General features: G+C 49.6%; 1 long non-coding RNA gene across 1 annotated transcript; it reads left to right on the forward strand.

The window, feature by feature from the left end:
- Nucleotides 1-3,139: 3,139 nt before the first annotated feature.
- On the forward strand, nt 3,140-8,807 carry LOC104914500. The gene is made up of 3 exons (XR_796043.2): nt 3,140-3,531; nt 5,603-5,719; nt 6,962-8,807. It is a non-coding gene; the product is annotated as an uncharacterized LOC104914500 (long non-coding RNA).
- The last annotated feature ends 33 nt before the right edge of the window (nt 8,808-8,840 follow it).

The following is an 8,840-nucleotide window of genomic DNA, read 5'->3' on the forward strand; positions in this document are numbered from 1 at the left end:
CTTTTTTTCTTCTTTTTGATAACGACTTAACAATCTCCTTCTATTGCTACAAACTGGGAGAGAGAGAGAAGTCTGCAAACGTATTTGGCTAATCATCTAAATTCATGAAAAATTCATCAAATTTCTCCAAGCCTAATTATTTTGTAGACACACCCAAGGGAAAGCTGTTACCGCAGCCTAACAACACATTAAAAGCATCTTTAAATAATTAAAGAGCAGTATGGCTGGGCTATTATTATTATTATTATTTTTTTTAGTATTTTACAAAATCTCGCCAACTGCTCACCCAGCCCCCACGCTGCTTGGAGCAGGGTTCAAGCCCTTCTCCCATGCCTTAAATTCCCCCTTTTTTGCTTCTATGTTTCTTTCTTGCAGCACTGCCCAATCTGAGCATCCCCTGTTTTGATGACTATCCATTCCCAACCATACGAGCTGTATTGCTGCTAAGAGAGCAAACCTACTGGCAGCCCTCCTGCTGCACCCATCTCTCTCATCACTTACCCTTTTAATTGCTACAGCCAGACTGCTGCATCCCTTGTCCATTATAGCAGCGTCTCCTCCCCACCGTGCCCCTTGGTCTCCATTACCAGGAATGCTAATGCATCTTGTAGACAGAAAAAGCAATCAGTGCGTGGCAAAGATGGGGCCGATTTATGAGCTAACTCACATGTATTTCCAGGAAGAGGAGCTCATCCATGTAGGGAGCCATATGCTGACTTTCACTTGGGGTTTTCTGGATAAATTGGGGCTATTTGAAGCCTGCTCCCTTCCGCACACCATCTTTCAGGGTGCTCTCTACCCTGCATTAAGAACGTGGCTGCCCGTTCTTGGCAGCACCTCCTGCAAGCAGGGAATGCAGAAAGAGAAGAGCAGCCACTCTGCAAAGCTCAGAAATGCTATAAGCCATAAATGTTACCCCTGCATTTTTGGAAGGATGCACACGATTTCTAGACGGGTATCATCTGGCAAAAGCAAGCAGCTGGTTTGAGCAGATCCAGCCGTGATGAGCAGTGCCCAGGTTGCAGCACGGGGCTGTGGAGGGGAACTCCTTTCTTTGGGGGCAGCGGGGAGCTCTGATCTTCTGTCAAAGCCATCTTTAACTCCCCCCAACCTGAACTCAGCTCTCATTAGGGGACGGATTTCAAAGGCTAGCAAATGCCCCTTATCTTCTCTCCCCCCAAATCTACCAGCTGAGCTTTTCCTCTGCATACATTTCGTATTCAAACACAAATGAGGCTGCAGCTGTGAATCCCGAAGCAGAGAGGACCAAATCCCTCAGCCCAGCAGGAGTCCCGCTGCCCTCCTCCTGCCCGATGCTGCCCACATGTGCTCCCCTCGTTGACCTCCTGCTTTACCAAGGACTTAACCTGCTGCTAGAGCCATTGCAGCGGTGCTGGGTGACGCAGGCAGCGCGCTCGGGTGCAGCGTGATGGATCAACGTGGGCTGGGAGCTGGGCGTTAGAGCAGCCTTACAGCAAATTGCTTGGGGCTCTGTTGTGTTGTCTTTTCCTTCGCTGTGAATCAGGGATTCGCAGAGGAAGTGGTGAGGTTGCATTAGCTAACAGCTAGCTTCCACTGCTCAGGTTGACTTTAGACGTTGTAATCCTATGGAGTCGCCGCAGCAAAATTGCATTAGCAGTAACCATGCCGATGGCTTAACCTTCCGAAAAAATGGTCATACCTCTCGCCCTATTTGTAACCTACAGCCTCAGGACACAGCAAAGCAAAGCTTGGCAATGAGCTGAGATAAAGCAGCGCAGAACAGCAATCCTTAATCCTGCTGTCACAACTGAGATTGTTGGGGCTTTGCTATGCCCCATGCGCCCACGAGAACCAAGTTGTGCAATGTTCCAGCCTGGCTCCCGTCACTATCACTGCAATCTCTCTGGGTTGGGATGTGTTCCACAATGCTGGAGTGTTATGGGGGGTGTTTGCTCCATTCCCACCCCACCCGGTGCTGCATTGCTGCATGAGGCTTCTGCAAGGCTGCGTCGGTCCCTGCGTGGGGTGCTGTGGGTTGCATTGGGTTTGCTGTCATGGTGTGTGCTGGTAACGGGGTTTGACTGCAGCTGCATGCAGTAGGGAGGTGGCCACAACGAGCCTTGGGACCGCTGGGATTTTAGAGGTTGGGGTCTCTTGGGGTCTTAGCTGCATTCCCTCAGAACTTTCCTGCTGTGCTTGTGGGTTTGAAGGGAGGTCTGCTTCCGTACAAGCCAACCTGGGACTGAGCTGGTGAAAAAGCAACCCTGCCTTTGATCTTGGATGGTTTTTAAAGCACATTCCTCACGCTATTCTTATTAGTGGGTGATATTTGTAACAGCCATTTTCATTTGCCTGATGGGGATTTGTAATCCCTTGATCTGTAGTAACAGTAAGTAAATACAACTTAATGCAAGCACCACGGGATTTCCTTTACTCCAGGCAGTTTAAGCAGCTCCTCGGCTGCGTTTTCTGCTGGCAGGTTTTCAGGCAGCAGAAATCGCCTTTACAGAGCAATGCTCACTCATACCTGAGAGCATTCAGCAATGGTTTCCAATGTCCCTTTCCATCAGACGTTAGCCAGTGGTACTGCCATCTCCTCTGGTAATTCCCTCTGTGTTCCCATTAGCAAAGCTAGCTGCAGTCCCCTGCTCCAGCTGAGGGATCTGGTCCCGTTCATGGCCACTGAGGATCACAGCTCTGACGCAGCATAAAGCTAGAAAGATGTCCTATTGCCTCCTCAGCTAGCCCAACCCGTGCACCTTCCTTTGGTGGCATTTAGGAACTTTTGCAAGCACACAGAGGTGTGCAGACATAATGTGCACACTGACCTTATTGCTCACAGCAGAAGTGAGATGTGCATGGGGCAAATGGGGTCTAGTTAGAAGGCAAACTGTACTGACTTCTCATTTGGAAAGCTTAAGGTATATCCTACATTAAGTGTAAATTTTGAGGAGCAGTGATGGCAAAGCAGCACTCTGAAGAGCTACACCCACATTAATGCTAAGGCTGCTTCATCACCATCCTGCAGGACCGGTACACAGAGCAGCAAGAAGGAAGCAGCTAAGCAGCTGCAGGGCAGATTGGCAGCTAAATAACGCAGGGGCTGCCAACTGGGGTTCGCCTGGCCCACAGCAGATGGGCTTTTCCTATGAGCTCAATCTGCTCCCACTGACTGTGATGGGGAAGGGACCGCGGGTCTGCGTGGTGCTGCGCTCGATGCTTCCCCTCTGCTCGATGCTTCCCCTCTGCTCGGTGTTGGGAATGGTGTGTGAGAGCCCCAGGAGCCATAATTGCCTCTTGACAGCCAGCATCTGCCTTTCCCTCTGCCAGCCTCCACCTGGTTGCCTCCACCTACAACTGAGCTAACTCCAGCAGCCACCACTGCCACCACCACCGCCATCCCTACTACTGAAACCCCTCCTACTGAAATCCCTACTACTGCCATCCCTACCACCACCACTACTACAACCACCACAGCTGCCAGCACCGTCGCAAGCACTACAACAACTGCAGAGAGGGCTGTGGCAGCCACCACAAAACAGGAGCTGGGTACTGCGCTTTCCTTTTCCTCTAACCCTTCTAACCCTATGGGAACCTTCCCACTTCTTGCTCAGGGCGAGGATTAATAATGGGGACAGAAAAAGGCATTCCGTGCTTCGGGAATGGTGTTACAAGGAGCCAGGGGTGGTACAGGCTCAGGGTTTGTGGCGGTGATTTGGGGGTCCTGCTGCCCACAAAAGGGGTAACACAGCTCTGCCTGGGGTGTCGTGACGTTGAGTTAGCATCAGGGTGGGGAAGGAGGTTGAAGACCCTATAAAGTATTATCTTACCTTTATTGTCCTTAAAAGGGGTTCTGCTGCTATTATAGAAAATGTCGCTTCGAATTTAGCACATCAGCTGTTGGAGAAGAGAGCTGTCACAGCTCATAGGAGTCTTTTGGTTCATGGTGCTGCTCCCTGCATCGTACCCTGGTCATAGCCCAAGGGGAACCTGGGCAGGTGGCTAAAGGTACAGCTGTGCTCCAGGTGTTAGTCAGCTCACCACGCAGCCATTGTGCAGTCAAGCAGAGCAGGGTGATCAAACTGCATTGGTGTGGGCATATTCTCTACTTTATATGGGGAGAGGTGTTCCTCTGAGCCTTGCTTTTAAAGACACTGCGATGACGGGCTCTCTTGTTAATGAATGATGGATGGTTATATTTGGGTTGCTCAAAAAACGAGTCAAGGGAGCACAGCCAAAGGAATGCAGTTACGTAGCTGGATAGGATGTACTCCAAAATGTAAGAGCAAAAGCTACAGAACTCTTTGTTTACTCTTAAAAGAAGGAAAGGAGACTGTAGTAATGAATATTAAACTTGACACTGGTTTACTTCAAGGAATTTGATAAAAGCAATTCAATCCACTTTATGCCTAAATTCAGCTCAAGATCATTAAACCCAACACCCAACGCATGCTGCGAGGCCCTGGGTCCGTCTGAGAGGCCCTCTGCAGTAAGAGAGATCTGAGAACCCACAGCACATCTTCTCCTCTGCACTAGTTTGCTCCTTAAGGCTGCCATCCTGACTGAGGAAACACAGATTTGTGCTCTGTCTCATGGCAGGCAACCCTCCCAGGGGCAGCTCCAAAGCCACACGCAAAGGGAACACGGGCATGGATCTGTGCTGCCCTAACAAAACCAGTTTAAAAACTGGTGGGAGATAGAAAGATACAACTTCAGCATTGTGAAAGAGTCCACAGTAATGAAGCAGGCTCATAAAGTCGTTACCAGAACACGGTCACAATTCAGTGAGCACGTGGGAAATGCTGCTTATTGAGACCAGGTGATGAGCTGGCTAGGAAATGGGAGGAAAGGAGGCAGAGGAGCAGTGAGAGTCCCTAATGGCCCCAGGGCCATGAGCCCAGAGCCTGACCCTAATGTGGGCAGACACCGCCCCACCATGGGCTCCAACCCCTAAAGTCTCCCAAAAGTCTCACAGCTGTCCCTGTTGCAGGAATGGAAGGCATTGTGCATCAACCCCAAACTGGAGCTACACCCCCTAAGTAAACAACATTAGTAGCAAATCGGAGGTGTGATGCATCTGACGGGACATGCACGCATGCTAACTAGTGGATTAGCTCCACTTCAGCAGAAATAGAAGTTCATCCACTCTCCAAAGCAATGTCGACAATCCTCAGCTTCAAAATCAGAAACGAGTGACTTCATTGCCCCACTGGCTGTCTGAGCCCCAGTCAGATGAAGGCGTTTGCTCCCAGTTGTGGCAGTGCGGCTGTGTGCGCTCACGCGTGGATCTCCTGTTTTGGTTTAGGCATGAGTTTAGCCAGGAGATTTCCCTGTGGACCAAAATCCACACAGAATTGCCACAAAAGCCAAAATTTCTGAGATAAACTGAGCGCAGTTGGACTTAAAACCCGGCATGCCATGAGATATTGAACTTCCTCCAACATTTTGAAGTCAAGGTTTTCATAGAAAACGATTTCATCTTCAGGTACACTCATAGGTTAAGACTGAAGCATCAATTTTTAGGAATGATTTTATAAGATTTTACCAACCTTGGTTGCTAGGTGAGCTCTCGTCTCGGTATAATCCAAAATACTAACTCCTGTTCTAACCTATTCACCAGCCACCAATGGATCGTCCATATGGGACATAAGAGCTTGGGCTAATAGTAACTGGGCAAACATCACCTGGAGCCACAATTACTCTGCAGGAACTGACTTTGTGGTTAAGTATATCACCAGTAAGCATCAGATCGCGTGGGGAATCTATAGGGTGGTGATGCTGCTGGAGATTCTGCCAGCTCCCAAGGCTGCAATTGCTAGTCTTAATTACTGTGCATTCCGTGTGCTCGTGGTTGTAAGACGTTCATACTCACGAACCACCGATGAGCACAGCTGTTTTTCTAGGGGCTGTTTGTGGAGCTGGGCTTTATGTAGTCTCAGCATAAAGAGACTTGAAATATATCTGCTTGCACGTATAAAACAATCTTTCATTGAAAACAAATAAGATCTACACAAACTGGAGGGCAGGATTATACATCTCTGGAGCAGGGCTTGCTGAACCTGGAGCTGGCAGAATCACCTCTGACCCCAAACCTCCTGCCGTATCGGATATCTTTGTCTCTTGCAATTGTGAGGCTGTCCGTGGAAACTTCAAGCCGATATATCTGCTTTTAGTGCTCGTTTAGAACAGGCATTTACATGCTGGTTTGGATTTCTTGTAGATAGGCAGCGATGAGCGCTGCTTATCTCTGTCTTTATTTCCCAGCCATTTCAGCCTTATTGTATGGCACATCGATCTTAAATTGGCATTTTAAACAAACAGTCATCAACAGCGAATCACTTCTAGTCACACACTGAGAGCTGACGTTGCTGCTTACTTAAACCAGCTTGGGAGGCACCATCAGTGCCCGCTCTCGCTCTGCAGCCTTCGTTATCACAACAGGGAAGGGCACCAATTTCCCCCTTCTGAACCATTTTCCACAACTGGAGATACAAACATTGGATGTCCAAACTCTAAAGGCCAAACACCCCAGCACCAAACTCATCTCCTCCCAGTCCAGATGGTCTCCAGCCCAGAGAAAGCATCCTTAACCTGCAGGCACAACGTTAAGCACAGGAGCTGGTCCTTTACCCAGTCCTGCAGCACAACTGGATGAGACCAAATCTCAGACCTTTGTTACAAGCACTGAAACACCCAGACCTGCGGCTGGGCAGATAAAGCATCTGTCAGGTCTTAAGAACAGGGAGAAATCTGATCAGCTCTCCGTTGTTTTATTTTTAAGTACAGCAAGCAGGGATGCAGCAAATCACCTCGCTGTTTTCCTTCTATCTGAGGGATAATCACGGCACTGCTCATAGCCCCCTGACCACCGTGCTGTATTATTTCTGCTTGGTGGCTCAGGCCAGCACGACGCAGCGCCTGCGGTGCCAGCACAGCCACCTCCCGCTGCTGGCTTTGATGTGCGGTTTCTGTTTCTCAGGTAACAAGACAGAGAAATCTATCCCCGTTAAAGCTCAGACCCCCTCCTCTGTGCAGCTGGCCAATCTGACGCCGGGGATGGTGTACAAGCTGTGGGTGTTCCCCATATGGTCTAACCCCAGCGAGCATTCGTACATAACCTTTACCACCAGCTCAGGTGAGCGGGGCTGCGTGTCCACTGCATGTCACTGCGTCCCCACGGGTGGCACCGGCGTGGTGGTGGGAGGGGGACAAGCACAACCCTGCCCTTAAGAGCCACCCGAGCATCCTGATTGCATTGAACAAAGGGCAAAAGGAAGGGGTTGAATCAGGGTGAGGAGCACGTGCATGAGTTGGGGACAGCACCACAGCCACACATGGTGCGGGCAATGGCTCTTCAGCTCGGTGAAAGGCAAGGTATGTTCCCCCGGCAACTTTGCATTTAATTGCACAAGCAATTTTCCAGGCTTATCACCTCAGTGATTTTTAGAGCTTCCTAATTATGGGCTTCCTACACTGCCCACTGAATGCCACAGAAGGAGCCTTACTGACTTCCACTGGCACTCAATCAGGCTTTATGCATTTCTAAAGCATCCCTGTTGACACACGATGAGTGTCAGTAAATCACGACGCCCGTGCTTCCCTTTGTGTCCGCTCGTGGGTTGTGCCGTAGGAATCTGTGTGCAATGCTGTCCAAGCAGAGGGCTCAGCTCTGCACAGCAGCTGTGTGAGCAGCACCGGAGCAGCCCACGCTGCAGTAGGTAAAGGCTGAGATTTCAGAGAACTGAGATTACTTTGCTGAGATCCAGCAGTGTGATGGAGAGCTGAAGCACAAAAGCCATCTCTTTGCTCAGGAGCAAGATGTTAGTTCCCAGCAAAGGAAGGCTGCAGCAGCAGCTCTCCCCACCTTACTCCATGCACCTGCAGCCCAAGTGCTAGCAAGGCATTGCTCCATCAAATAATTCCCTGGTGTGCTAAGCAGGGACAGAGGGCAGCTGTTGGTAATCCTGAGCGTCCAACACTACCCAATGCTGATATTGCCTCAGGCACGGCAGCATGGTACACCTCTCCATGAGGATGTGCAGCATCCCCAATTTCTGCTCCCAGACTGACTCAGAAATTGCCCCCAGGTTGCAGTCCCCTCACCCATACCATGCAACACCCTTCTGCATCACTGCTCCCCAGCTCGGACCCGTCTCTTCTCTTCTCTTGCAGCTTTTCTCACACTTTGGGCGTTAGGGTGGAGGACCACCAGCACCAAGGGGTGGGAAATCATTAGAACAGGAGGCCACATCCTTGGCTGATTGATGCTGGCATGGCTATCTGCAGTAATTTATGGGTTTCTTCTGCCGTTACTGAGACAATGCACAGGGGCCACCCAACCCTGTCCCCACAGCTCCATCCCTGCCCATTTTTCACTGCTAGATTCTGCTGAGACGGGTGCTCAGCCCCCGCTGACAATCACATGCTGCAGGAATGCTGGTGATCAGAGAGCCCTGTTCATTTTGCTTGTTGGTTGTAATGTTTGCCAAATAGCTGTTCTTCAGATCGAATGCAGATAAATAAGAGGTCCACACGCACCACGCCTTCTCTTGTGCTTAACTTGACAGCTCAATATCCCAAAAGAGCTCTTTCCAATAGTAAATGGCATTTAAACTACAAATATAGCTTAATGCAAATTGTCTTCTAAATTCAAGAAGCAATGTAAAACGCTGAAGGGGGATCTGTGCAGGACTGCAGCTAGCTGGGCTTCACACACCCAATTGCTTCACAAACGTGACATAAATTTTGCTGGCCTGCTGTCAGAATACAGTCAGCTTTGCTACTGGCGTATAAACCACGACTGTTGGGTAACATGTTTTCTGCCACAAGATTATAATTACTTTTCTTTAAAAAAAAGA

This window comes from Meleagris gallopavo, chromosome 28 (assembly GCF_000146605.3).
Source record: "Meleagris gallopavo isolate NT-WF06-2002-E0010 breed Aviagen turkey brand Nicholas breeding stock chromosome 28, Turkey_5.1, whole genome shotgun sequence".
NCBI lineage: Eukaryota > Metazoa > Chordata > Aves > Galliformes > Phasianidae > Meleagris > Meleagris gallopavo.